The sequence below is a fragment of the Amphiprion ocellaris genome, chromosome 1 (genome assembly GCF_022539595.1).
Source record: "Amphiprion ocellaris isolate individual 3 ecotype Okinawa chromosome 1, ASM2253959v1, whole genome shotgun sequence".
NCBI lineage: Eukaryota > Metazoa > Chordata > Actinopteri > Pomacentridae > Amphiprion > Amphiprion ocellaris.
This window is the reverse complement of record NC_072766.1, coordinates 3,122,213-3,136,219: the sequence shown is the minus strand read 5'-3', so window position 1 is coordinate 3,136,219 and position 14,007 is coordinate 3,122,213. Positions and strand designations below refer to the sequence as shown.

The window sequence follows — 14,007 nt, the reverse complement described above, 5'->3', positions numbered from 1 at the left end:
TACCTACGGCTGGCAGCACTTTTTATTTGTTTATATGTTACTATATGTTATGTTTGGTTGATTTGTTAGAATCAACCAAAATCCAGCGAATTTCACTGGATTTTGTTTGATTTTTTTGTGAATGTTCTTCAAGAAAATATTAGAAGTTTACTAATATATACGTAATCACTTAAGATATTTTTAAGATTTTTTTGAAGATTTTTATTCATTTTTTGAAAATATTTACAAGAATTTTCTTGCCACATGAGTTTTTTTTTGTTTTTTGTTTTTTTAAATAAAACTTTTAAGGGAAACTTTGAAGGAATTATTGGAATTTTCTTCCTGAAGGTTTTGCAAATTTTCAGAAATTTGAAGAATTTTTTTTGTAGAATTTTGGGATTTTTTTCAGACGAGGAAACACATTTTTTTGGTGCCCGTGAATGAGGACAACAGGAGGGTTAAATCTTCAGCTATGGGGTGAAAAGACATACAATACAACTAAATGAATAATCTTTACAATGCCAACAGAGTTTGTCCAATAATAAGTGAATCCAGACATTCATAAAACATTTAAAAATCTGCCTTAAAGTCTCCATTTGCAGGCTTTTTCCTGAACTTTCTGTTTTCATTCATTAATCGTTAAACAGTCGCTTTAATTCCAACCCTCCACATGCTTCTGTTTTTGTTTTCCCTGCTGTGGAATAGTAATGTTTGACCAGCTGAGTCTCCAACAGGATCTGCTCTTAATTATTTAATGCTTGGTTTGAATGAGGCTCTGTTCTTCCAGAGGGAGGAGGCGTAGGAGGCTTTGGAGGTAGACAGCGGCGGTTTCCGAGGCCGGGCCCTGCTGCCTCCAAGCATTTGGTTTTGACTTGTGTCTGCTTTTAGAAACTTGGCCGTCAGGGAAAACACAACCTCCTCCTCCCCCCTTTTTTCACCAAAGCCACAGGCGAGTCACAGACGCGGAGCAGCAGATGATGTTGTAGCGGGCGGCCTTCCTGTCTAAGCAAACAGTGATTCAGATGGGTGAGGAGTGGGAGGCTGTGGTCCGCTCCAGACTGGCAGCACCAGGCCTCTCCCAGACCCACCACAACAGGATATGGTCCTTGAACCCACACTGGGCCTGGTTGCATCATGTTATTATTGCCCTCAGGTTTTACCATTCGGTCGCTGTGGCAATATTTATGCACGCTGAGCACCATGTGAAAAGCCGGCGCAAAAGTCCTGGAAAATGTATCTGTGTGGTGTTTTTGACCAGAGGGACAGCGAGAGAGGTTACTTTTCCTTCTCAGCCGGGCCTTATATAACCCAACATACGCAAGTCTGGATAAGTGGGCATGGAGAACATTAGTAATTAGGTTTCTGTGACTCAACAGATGGTGCAGAGAAGAAATCATAGCAAAATAGCTTACTATGTAACCGCCACATCTTTCCAAAACAATCGTTTCACATGGTAACTCTATTTTAGCCTAATGCACTGATTGGAAGGTGCTAAATATAAAAACTGTGGGATATTTTTACGGTTTTACTTCACTTCCTTGTCATGCTGTGTGACTTTTAATTTTGTTCTATACCCTAATCCACCATATTTATCTGAGAGTTATACTTGATAATTGCTATTAAATGCAACTCAAGCAATTTAACCCTCCTGCTGTCTTCATTTACAGGCACCAAAAAATAGGATTTCCTTGTTCGAAAAAAATCCAAAAATTCAGCAAAAAAATTCCCCAAATTTCAGAAAATTTGCAAAACCTTCAGGAAGAAAATTCCAATAATTCCTTCAAAGTTTCCCTTAAAAGTTTTATTTTAAAAAATCCCCCAAATTTGGCAAGAAAATTCTTGTAAATATTTTCAAAAAATGAGTAAAAATCTTCCAAAAAATCTTAAAAATATCTAAAGTGATTCCATATATATCAGTAAAACTTCTGATATTTTCTTTAAGAACATTGACATAAAAATCAACCAAAATCCAGCGAATTTTGCTGGATTTTGGTTGATATTTTTTTTTGTGAATGTTCTCCAAGAAACATTTTTAACATTTCTTTTTTTCCACCAAAAAAATGTTCATAAATTTCCCAAAAATATTGAAAATGTGGACATCAGAAGTTTCACTGTGAAAATATACTTTTTTCCCACATTTTCAAACTTTAAAACAGTTCAATTGTGACCCACAGGACAACACAAGGGTTAAATGAGTCAAACTTAACAGATTAATCCTGAAAAACAGGCTCCTGCAGGCCCCTGGGATCCTCCTCCCTACATTGTGAACAGTTGTTTCTCTGCTTACACATCACTTGATTTGATTAAACAAATTAATGCACGTGAAAGCCTGCCAGCCCAAAACTGAAAAAATAAGTCCTGAAACTAGATTACCGACACAGGGCTGCTCTCCAAGGAGGATCACAAGATTAGATTTGATTATTGTGTTTTTGTACAGTTTGTACAAAACCAAAATTGACAATTTAATGTAAAAGTGATAGAGAAGGATCCCTTTAAGCCTCTAATGCTATGCTGTAGTGGTGCAAATAAATGTACAGTTAAATCTGTGCAGGCCAGCTGACACAATAAGGCAATTCTACAATAAACTACAGCTCCTGATAACGCTTTAAAAGTGGACTTGTTTTGCAAGAGTTAAGGTAAATCTTGTGATCCTGCTTTCAAAGAGTGATCACAATGCTATATTTGATGATTGTGTTGCTGTATAGTTTGTACGCACCAAAACTTGCAATCAAATGGAAAAAGTTCTAGAGCAGGATCCCTTTCAGTCCCTTATGTTATGCTTTAGTGGTGCATACTCCCAAAGAAATGCAGTTAAATCTGTGCAGGCCAGCTGACAGGATCAGACAATTTCATAATAAACTACAGCTCATGATAATGCTTTAAAAGTGGCCGTGCTCTTCTAGAGTTAGATTTAGGGTTAATCTTGTGAGCTTATATTTGATTATTATGTTTTTGCACAGTTTGTACAAAACCAAAATGACAATAAAATGGGAAAACTGACCGAGGAGGATCCTTTAAGTCCCTAATATCATGCTTGAGTTCCATCTGTGCAGGCCAGCTGACACAGTAAGACAATTCTATAATAAACTACAGCCTATGCAAATGCTTTGAAAGCCTCCTTGTTGCGCTTATGTAACTCTACTCCAGTAAAAATCTCTGAATACACTGCGGCTAAATGTTTTTTACTCTTTGTTATTGTGCCTTTTACTCAAGTGAACAGCCTGCACGCTTCATCCACCACCTCTGCTCTGCAGCAACGTCCTGCGGCGTGCACACTTTAACTAGCTAACGCCATGTCCGGGCTGCAGGGCGTCTTGTTGTGTCTGCACTGTGGTATAATTTCACCTAAGTCTAGCTGGGTTCAGCACAAACACAGACAGAGCGGCTTGAACCGCAGTAGATGTTTTCACTGGAGCCCCCACAGGTGCAGCTTTAACCCCACTCTGCTCGCTGCCACGCCGAGGGTCACACTCTCAAAACAAGTCCGCACAACAACTCCCAATTGTCACTAAAGGTTTTATGGCACGGATGGCTGGTTTCATGGGCTCCTCTAAGACTGCAGTAAAAGCACTAAATATAGGAGCAGCTCGTGGGCTGGGAGGAGGCTTTGAAGAGCTGCGGTGGAGGGGAAAGGATGATTTGATTAAGTGAATGTACCCTTGTTGTTTTCTTTATAACAGGGGTGTCCAACATGAGGCCTGCGGCCCAAAAGCGGCCCTCCAGAGGCTCCAATCCGGCCCTCAAAGTGTAAAAATTCCAGAGAAGACATTAACTGCAGATTGTAAATTAGTAAAACTATAAAATCATTTCTAGACCATGACAAGTTATTGGGGTCATAAAGTAAAATACTAGATTGTTCATTGTTCTCTTCATTTTGTATCTCATTTTTGTAATATTTTGTCTTGTTTTTGTTGTTTCTTGTCTTTCTTTGTCTGACTTTAGTCTCATGTTTTTGTCGTTTTGTGTTTCCTTTTGGACTCACTTGTGTTGTTTGTCTTATTTTTGTCATTTTGTGTTTTGCTGTATTCATTGTTTTGTATGCCTTTTTGTCGTTTTGTGGTTTTTCTCATTTTTGTCGTTTGTCCATTTTCTTCTCACTTTGTAATTTTTTGTCAAATTTTTTCTTTTGTTTTGTTTTGTGTCGTTTGTCAGATTTTTTGTCATTTTGTGTGTCATTTTTGTAATATTTTGTCTTGTTTTTTGTCTGATTTTTGTCATTCTTCTCATGTTTTTGTCGTTTTGTTTCTCGTTTTTGTTGTTTTGTGTTTTTTTGTCTCGCTTGTGTTTTTTGTCTTATTTTTGTCATTTTGTGTTTTGCTTTATTCATTGTTTTGCATGCCGTTTTTGTGTGGTAAAAACTGGTCCGGCCCACTAGAGATCAAACTGGGCTAAATGTGGCCCTGAACTAGAATGAGTTTGACACCCCTGCTCTATATGTTAAGGGACACATTTGCAAAGACAAAGAAACTGTTTTGAGACGCTGCAGTCACCTCTGCTGCCAGGGCGGTTAGCGGTGTCCCGTCTGACCTGTGTGAGGTGCAGATGTGATAATCCAAACCTTAACTGTATGGAGTTATAGGTCTGAAGGGAGGATTTATAGGGTTGTTTATACAGTCTATTTGAGTCGACCACAGCAGACTGTTGCTTCCTCTGCTTTTCGAACACACAGTGGAGAGGTGTGCAGGGGAGACAGAGGACAAGACGAGCAGACAGAAAAGCAGCCTCACACAAACTGACTCATGGACAAAAACAAGATCCAGCAAGAACCAGAGCTGCAGCCCTCATAACCCTGAGTGTGGCGGTCGCTGTGGTTTGGCAAACTGCAGGGTTTGTTGTAGTCCAGAGCAATGTTCCCTCTAATTTTTCATGAGTCTGAGCAAACACACAAACTCCCTGAGCGTTCCTTGGACCACTGTGAGCAACATCAGACGTGTGCACTGTGGTCACACCAGCATCACATCCATTCAAGTTACATGGTTCATTAAAAGAATCAAATTACAGCATTTACATTTCTGTTAAAACACTTTGTCAACAGGAGCCAGTTGAAGGCTGCAGTGATTTTAGTGACACTACAATGTATAAGAGTGAAGTTATTGAATATTTGTCTCTCTTTACTGTTGCAGCGATTTTGCAAATTGCAGACGGACCCTGTTCACTCCATAGACACCAATGTTATTCCTGTAGCTTGAAAGACAGCTACTTTTGATAAAACTGGGCTTGTAGCACATTGTCTGCCTTGCAACAATGGGAAAGAGGCACCGTTTATGTTTTGACAACCTATATCTAATGAGTTATTGATGCTGGAAGTCCGAATCTGTGAATATCTTTCCAACTTTACTGAACTTGGGGCCACTACCACCTAAGGAGTGATATATTTAATTTAGAAAAAAGCATTTAGCCATACTTAAAGCTTTAAGTGCTTTATTAACACGGAACTAAAAATTTTGTATTGTTTTATTATCACAGGTTCTGTCTGAAAAGAGGTGGCATCATTTTAAACAGTGAAATCAAACTAACAAAATGTAATGACCAACCAGTGAGCAATACTGGATTCTGCAAAAACATAAACAACTTTTTTAAAATCTAAATCTTAACACAGTTAAAGTATTAACTTATTTATGTGTGTATGCATGTATTTATTGATTTATTTAGTACTGTTAACATATCAGAGTTCTGAGTGAATTTTTCTTAAGATAGGCAAAGGCCATTTATTGATTACATATAGGCTGTTAAATGTTTATTAAAAACTAAAAAGCATTTTAAAAAAAACAACTTAGGCATTTATTGAGTCACTAAAATACTGTAGAGTACAGACCACATCAGCATGATTATAAGCATCCTCTGGTAAATTAACAACCAGATACTGATGTCTCTCATCATATGGACTTCAGGAGATGACTGGGGGATGATAAACTGTGACCTACTGGTTGGGTTCTCTCTGTTCTCATGTTTCTTACATGTTTGTCCCCTGACAGCTGGGTCCTAATGTTTTTTGAGCAACACACCATACTATGACGTTTTTACAATGATGGTTCTACTATGGAACCAGTTTGACATGTTCAGGTGTTCTTTGTGTGAAAACTCAGAGATTTCAGGGATCAGAAGGTGGTTTTCAACTTTCTTTGTTAACTTTCTGCTTCAACTTTAAACTAAATTTCCTTCACTAAGCCAGCCCTCTGGACTTCCAGTAAGCTGTGTTCCTATTGGCTGTCCAGGTGGCTGCTTGGTGTTATCAGGAACACCTGAGCAGCTTGGTGTTATCAGGAACACCTGAGCAGCTCACTGTCTTCCTGCTTTATTTAGCTGCAGACAAACATTTCCTCTGCTTCTGTTCACCACTGAACCGGGTTTGGTTCCGTTGCTTTAGTTTGTTCTTTAGGCGTTGGCTTGCAGCTTCCAGCAGTAAAATAGACTTTAATGTGTTTCTTGGTGTGTTTTAGGGCTTTGTACTGGATAGTTGTCTTGGTAAATGTGGTTCTTTAGCCACAGTTAGCACATGGTGTTAATGTGTGCAGTGATTAGTGGATTTGGTACAGCTGAGTTGTGTCTTTATCTTGGCTGTAGTGAGTCTTCAGAGGTTTCTGGTCAGACACATTCTGTATTCTTGTTAGTGAACCAACGTTGGTTGTCCAGAAGGTAAGAGTTCCTGTCCTGATTCTCTGTTCTCAGAGCTTCTCTGGTAGGCTGCAGGAGACTTTAGCGTTTAGGTTGTACTAGTTTGGTTTTTGTATGGTTTCATTTGGACGACTATCTTGAGGCCCCTCCATGTGGTTTAGTGAGGTTTTCTGCAACAGTTCTACAAAGCAACCTGCAGCAGAAGAGACTTTGAGAGTTTTTAGGAAGTTCTGGAGACCAGACTTTAGAGCAGCAGAAACATTTGTCAGCAGTTTGAGCAGGAGAAGGTGAGCTTCAGAGTAGAAATGAGATGGAAACCTTCTTGACCCGTGTGGTGAGGTCCTGTACCAAGAGTTTGAGCAGGTTGTGAAGAGTCTGTAGTTCTTTGGTCTGAAAGCACAAGAAGAGTCGACTCAAAAGGAGAAAACAGGAGATATTGTTGGTTCTTCTGTCGCTCTGCAGTTTCCTTAGACTGAATATCAAGTTTATATTTTAAATGATTTCCCATGTGAGCCCAAGAAGACTTCAATAAACTCCCTCCATCCCCTGGACACATTTTATTACCATGTTAAAAATTTTTTTTTTTTTTTTTTTTTTTAAATGTTTTTGAGTTTTAATCATAGTTTTAGCATAGTTTTTTTTCTTTTTGCTTGTTTAGTTTTGTCATTTGTGTAAAAGGTGCTAAACAAATAAAGCTGAATTGATAAACTGAATAACTGACTAACTCATGATTGTGACAACAGAAGTATTTTCATTGTGATTTAAGGGTTTATTTCATTTTTAAGGTTGGGGTTAAAATCTTGACAGAAAAAGAAGATTAAAGAAATAAACCACATAACAAAAAGCAATTAACTCAAAGGGAAAAAAAATTAATACAATAAAACTTTTTTAAAGTTTTATTATTAAAAACATTTAAGAAATTTAAGATGTAATTTTCTAATTGAACATTTAATTTTTTAATTAAATGTTTTGTCTTTTTAAAGGTTTAATAATCTAATTAAATGTTTTGCATGTCTGTTTAATATAATTTAATTGTATTTAATGTTTAACTCTATTAAACAGACAAAATATTGAATGAGATAATTCAACAAGATACAATACATGTCATTATGAAATTAAACAAAATTTTTAAAATACAAATATTAAAAATTACAGATAAAATATTTTCCATAATTAAACATTTAAAAAATACAATTAAACAAGAAGAATATTAAACATTTTAAAAAATGCAAAACATTTAATTAGATTATTAAACCTTTAAAAAGACAAAACATTTAATTAAAAAATTAAATGTTTAATTAGAAAATTACACCTTAAAGACAATAAAACTTCAAATAGGAATAAAACAGAAAATACAATGAAGCATTTAAAAAGAAAATTAAACATTAAAAGTTGGTAAAACATTTAAAAAGAAAAACCTTAAAGATTTAATCGAAACATTAAATATTGGGAAAGGAAAAAAAAGTCAAACAAGCCGATAAAACATTTGAAAAAACAAACATTAAAAAGACAAAACATTTAATTAAAAAATTAAATGTTTAATTAGAAAATTACATCTTAAAGACAATAAAACTTCAAATAGGAATTAAACAGAAAATACAATGAAGCATTTAAAAAGAAAATTAAACATTAAAAGGTGGTAAAACATTTAAAAAGAAAAACCTTAAAGATTTAATCGAAACATTAAATATTGGGAAAGGAAAAAAAACTCAAACAAGCTGATAAAACATTTGAAAAAACAATTAAACATTAAAAAGACAAAACATTTGGAAAGCAAATCAGACAGAAAAGAATAAAAAGTGAGAAAAGAGCAAAACTAAACGTTTAAGAAGAATCAAACTAAAGACAAAACATTTGAAAAGACACCAGTTAGACTTTAGAAGATCAAATTAAACAGAAGAGACAATAAAACAATCAAAAAGAGCAAAAACAGATAAAGGTCTTCAAGCGTTTTCTAGTCTGAAACGAAAACATCAAGTTGTTTCTTCAAACATTTCCTCTTTCTATGTTCTTGGTTTGATTGTGGACAGATTTACTAAGAAGTCATTTCAGAAAACAGCTTTCCAGATAAAGTCTACTAGTAGTTGAAGGCATTTATCAAACTAATGTTACCTTCTGATCTCCACAAACTTTACTGTTCAGTGAAGAGAATCAAAGTTTGTTGAGGATTTCTAAAAAACCCACAGGTGAAGGTCTGAGAAGAACTCAGATGGATGATCTAAATGTGAAATCAAGACTCATGGTCACAAGTTTTAAGGCTTCTGTTAACCACAAAGTTCAAACTAACAGAGAAGTACTGAGAAACTTTTAAAACTTCAGTCCTCAGACTGTCTAAAGGTTCAAACTAACAGAGAACTGCTCAAGAACTTTTAGGTTTTCAGTCCTCAGACTGTCTAAAGGTTCAAACTAACATAGAACTACTCAAGAACTTTCCAGATTTCAGTCCTCAGACTGTCGAAAGGTTCAAACTAACAGAGAACTACTCAGGAACTTAGAAGATATCAGTCCTTGGACTGTCTGAAAGTTCAATCTAACAGAGAACTACTGTGGGACTTAGAAAATTTCAGCCCTCAGACTGTCTGAAAGCTCAGGTCCTGAGGACTCGGGAGGTCTGGAGGCTTTGGAAAGTCTTGGAACTGAGGGTTCCACCCTCCAGCACAAAGGCTGAAGTCCAACCTCCTGAGAAAAACGGTCGAGACAAGACTCAAGTTAAAAAAAAACTCGAAAATGACAAAAAGTAGATGACAAATGTGCAAAAAAATGAAGAATTAGTATCTGAGCGAATAGCTCAGGGGATAAGAAGAGCGACTACCAAGTGGAAGGTCGCAGGTTCAAGACCCACCACTGGCCTTTTTCTTTCTTTGTCTTTGTCAGAATTTTGAGAAAATTTAGGAAGTGTCTGGTCTTGAACCAGCGACCTGCAGCTCCATAGGCAAATCCTTAACTCACTGAGCTACAGATCAGATGAAAAGAAATAAATTCGTCATCCCTTTGGCATCGTAGTTCCTGAAGTGACCACATGGGTGGTGCCAAGGCGGAGTCTGGGTGGAGTCAGGGCGGAGAGTAGGCGGGGAGGTGGGTGGCGGCCTCCCCCCCTACTCCCCCACCGCCCACCACACCTTCCCCCGCCCGACGAGTTCTTTGAGTCTCGACGAGTTCTTTGAGTCTCGACAGGGTTTCCCGAGTTTCTGGAGTTTCCACCAGGTCTGAGGCAGAACAAGTTGTCATGAAGAGGTGTTGAAGTCGGCCAGGATGGACTGACTTTTTACAGCGACTAGAAGGAAGACCACTAGAAGAGCAGGTCTTTAACCACCATCCATAAAATCCATGGAGTCACTCCAGAGAAATGAAGGGAGGTCAACTTTTATCAACCTCCATCCAGATGTTCAACTTTATATCTTTACTTTGACATTTTTAGCACCACAAACCTTTAGTATCACACTTTATTATCATTTATTAGGACTTTAATGGAATCCACCAGCAGATTTAGTTTTTGTTGACAAACTTTATTCTTGTCATCGTGGGACTGCAGAGTTTAAAACTGTTCCTTCTGTTTGACCTCATGTTTATTAGTTTTAGTGAAGAAACTTATTTTAGTTGTCGATTAGTCTCTTAAAAACCAAGTAATAAATTGGATTAGTCAAGAGATTTAAATTTCTTACTTTGTCATATTTTAAATATGACAAAAAATATAAAAATAAAGTGTCTTGAGACAATTTGACCTGTATTTGGCATTATATAAATAAAATTGAATTAAAATTGTATGTATCTTGTAATGTTGGAGTAATTCAGCCATATATGTTAGAAAACACATTTTCTTTGTCCATTAATCTGTTGATTGTTTTCTCCAGTAATTCATTTCTTGTTTTGGTTTATAAAATGTCAAACCCAAATATATTCAGTTTACCATCATAAAAACCAAAAAGATTTACATTCATGATGCGGGAATCAGGCAGTTTTTCACTTTTTATCTTAGTTTAGTCAGAAAGATAGTTGATAATGTGTGAATTGTTGCAGCTTGTGAGCCGGAAAAGGTTTTAATCTTTGGGGCCGAGTGTCAAAAAACATTTAGAAACCAACATCAACAAAACACTCAGCAAAGATTTGAACATCATTAAAGGGAAATCCAACTTTTGCATGACAATGTCTAATTAAAGGACATTTATTTCCAACGTAAATGTGTGATATTCATCCTCTGGAGCTTTCTCTTCACATTGTCTTCCACCTGGACTGGTTTGGTCAGGAGAATGTGCAACAAACATTTGAAAAACTGCACTTTAACATCAATGAATGACACTGAAGTTTAATCTCTACATAAATGAGACTGAGTCTGGATGTGCTGCTCTGTCATTAACTCCTAAGTTCAGGGAAAGTTCAAACAAAAGAGGACAGTTTAGATAAGACTTGAGAATGAGCTTATTTTGAACAAACATCTCAGACTTTCTGAGCTTCAGCAGCTCTAGCAAGATATTTTAACAACAAGCAACTCAAGAGATCCAGAAGTTGGAGAGAGTTAGCTTTAGCTGAGCCAAAGAACATGTGGGACGCTAACCTAGCAAACATTTCAGACTTTTCTCTGTGAATTCTGAGAAATAATTTCCTATTTAATGACAGAGCTACACATCTTAACTCAGTCTCATTAAAACAGACTCTAATTCAGTGTCATCCATCCATATTAAAGTGCAGTTACCCAAAATGTTTGTTCCATGAGCTCCAACAAAACCTGTCCAGGTAGAAGGCCACTTTGACAAACAGGAAGTGGAAGATTCCAAGCAGATTTATAGAAGGGGGAACCGGACTGTACTAAGTCTGGTCGAGTATAGAGGGGTGTTTTGTGGGTTTTTAAGGCTGATAATGATTATTAGTGAGACATTTGGAGTAGATATTCATTTGCAGTAAATGAAAGTATTTAAAATCTTGGAGTTAAACTTTGAAGAACACAAACTCTAACAGAAAACTTTGTTGATACGTTTTTGTTTTGTTTACAGATGTTAAGTTAAAGGAGTTTTATTCGTGACGTATAACCAATCAAATCACTCCAGAAGACAGAGCCACCACAGGTAGATAAAGGTTCAGAGCCAAAGTAGCACCATTTTTAAATGTATTTATTACCGTAAATCAGTAAAAAATAAAATACTGACAATCAGTAAATCAGTCAGCCCACAATTACTACAATTCTACAATGTATGTCTCTTTGACTTGTTATTTGTACAATATACGATGTATATGATGGTGTTTTTTCATACCAAAGGCTATACTATGATGTTTTCTAAGAGACATATGATGCTACTCTGCTTGTTCTGGCTTTGGGCTGCTGCACTCCTCCTCTGTTGTTTTCTGGATTGTACTCAGCTGCATGCCTTCGTCCACCCGGCCTCCGTTGACTTGTCCCGCCTGCCGTCTCTGGAGCTGAAGCTGGATTGGAACAGACCAAAGTACAGTCCAATCACGATACCAGCTGCCTCTCAAAAGGCTCCTTCATCTGGCAGGTGGCAGCACTTCTTCTGAGGGGAAGCTGAGCTGGCCCGGCAGAACTTTGGAGATGTGTTCCAGTGGTTGGTGGATGTGTGGGGAGATAGAGAGGGACCTTTGAATTGTTCACAAAGGAAAACAGGGAACCCATTGGTAGTTTTAGTTTAGGGTGCTACTGTGGTGTGTTTTTGGGTTTTAAGAGGTGAACAGGAAGAGTTTTTTTTTCCTATTGATTATCTTTTACTTTGTTCCTGGTTGGAATGCCCATCAATGTCAACGTGAAGTTCACTTTTAGTTCTGTTTATTTATTTTTATTTTACTAACACCCATTTGTTTTTAAACCCCCTCACATGTTGTGTTGTTGTAAACTTACTCTTTCAAATAAATTCTCGTCTAACCCTCTGGAAACCAGCGTTTGGACTGTTTTGGTGTTGCTCCTCACCTACTGACAGCTGTGGACTAAAGGCTATACTGTGACATTTTTAGAGCGACATGCTATACTGTGATATTTGTTGGGCGACACACTATACTATAGGCTTTTTTAATTGACATATTACTGTGACGTTTTTTTGGGTTTTTTTTAGCAACATATAATTTTTTCGACATTTTAACATTTTTTAGATGACATATTATACTCTGATGTTTTCTTGAATTACATACTATTTTGACAATATACTGCACTATGACATTTTTTGAACCACATATCATACATGACAATTTTAGGCAACATCCTATCATTTTGCACTTTTTGAACCACATAATAATCTATGTTTTTTTTTTTTTTCTTGCCAACATGCTGTACTATGAACTACAGGCCATACTATGTTATTCTTGAGTAAAGTATACTATACTTTGACATTTTCTGAACTACATCCTATACTATGGCGTTATACACAGAGTGCTTTGGTTACATGTTGATTTATAATCTAGATTTTTTTTCTGTTTTGTTTTTTGACGGGATTACCACAGACCTGACTGTGAACACCGTCGACACCCACCTGAGGGAGACGCTGTCTAAGATCTCAAGGCTGCTTGGTCGTGGTCTTTCTGGCACGTACTCTTCCAAGATGAGCCGGGAAGTTTAACACTGATGGAATGACACCAGGTCTAAGCCGACAAACTTCCAATTCCTCCTCAACCCATAGTCTCTGGGAAACCTACATGGAGTAAGAAAAGTAGACAGAGAAGTAATTAAGTCTGTACACAACATATTAAAAAGAAATCATGCTAATAAATTAAGTACAAAGAACCGAATTCGCCAATATACTGGAGACCAGAGCTATTTAATTTGATAAGTATAACCTTGTTTAGTAACCTTTCAATTATTTGAGAGCAGTCCTAAAGAACTGCCTGTAATCCCAATCATAAAATGAGTTTGGAGGAAGAACATAGATGGTAATCTGGATATACATGAGTTGGGCTTTATAACTACTATTGGTAGTATTGGTGGTAGTAATAGCAATATGACTACTACTAGTAGTATTGCTAGTACATTAACTGTTGCTGATACTGGCACTGCTACTACAACTTGTAATACTATTACAAATGCTGATACTACTTCTACGACTCAAACAGCTGTTTATACTACTACTGCTGCTTGTACGTTTAGTATTACTACTACTGCTTGTACAACTATACTACAGCTACTATTAATCGTCTGGTATTTGCTTGTCAAGCTGCTAGCTCGCCTTAGCGTTTTGCTAGTGGCTAACTAGTTAGCTCTCATAGACTGGAAGCTCTCAACAAGATTTAATAATGAAAAAAGAGCCAAAAACTATTCTTACCTATGAAAAGTCATTCCAAGTTTCCTTGTCTCAATCGTACGACGTAGTGTGTAATTGTATGCAGCACAGTGAGACGGCATACTTCTTGTTTCCGTTTTCACGCCGTCTACATCAACGGAATGCACTGAAACTTTGCCCCCACTAGTTTCGCCTCGCT

General features: G+C 36.9%; 1 long non-coding RNA gene across 1 annotated transcript; it reads right to left on the bottom strand.

Annotated features, from left to right (window-relative positions):
• Window positions 1-12,030: 12,030 nt before the first annotated feature.
• LOC129350229 (uncharacterized) lies at window positions 12,031-14,007 on the bottom strand. Its single transcript, XR_008603580.1, has 3 exons — window positions 13,851-14,007; window positions 13,065-13,223; window positions 12,031-12,181 (listed from the first exon to the last, which is right to left on the bottom strand). It is a non-coding gene; the product is annotated as an uncharacterized LOC129350229 (long non-coding RNA).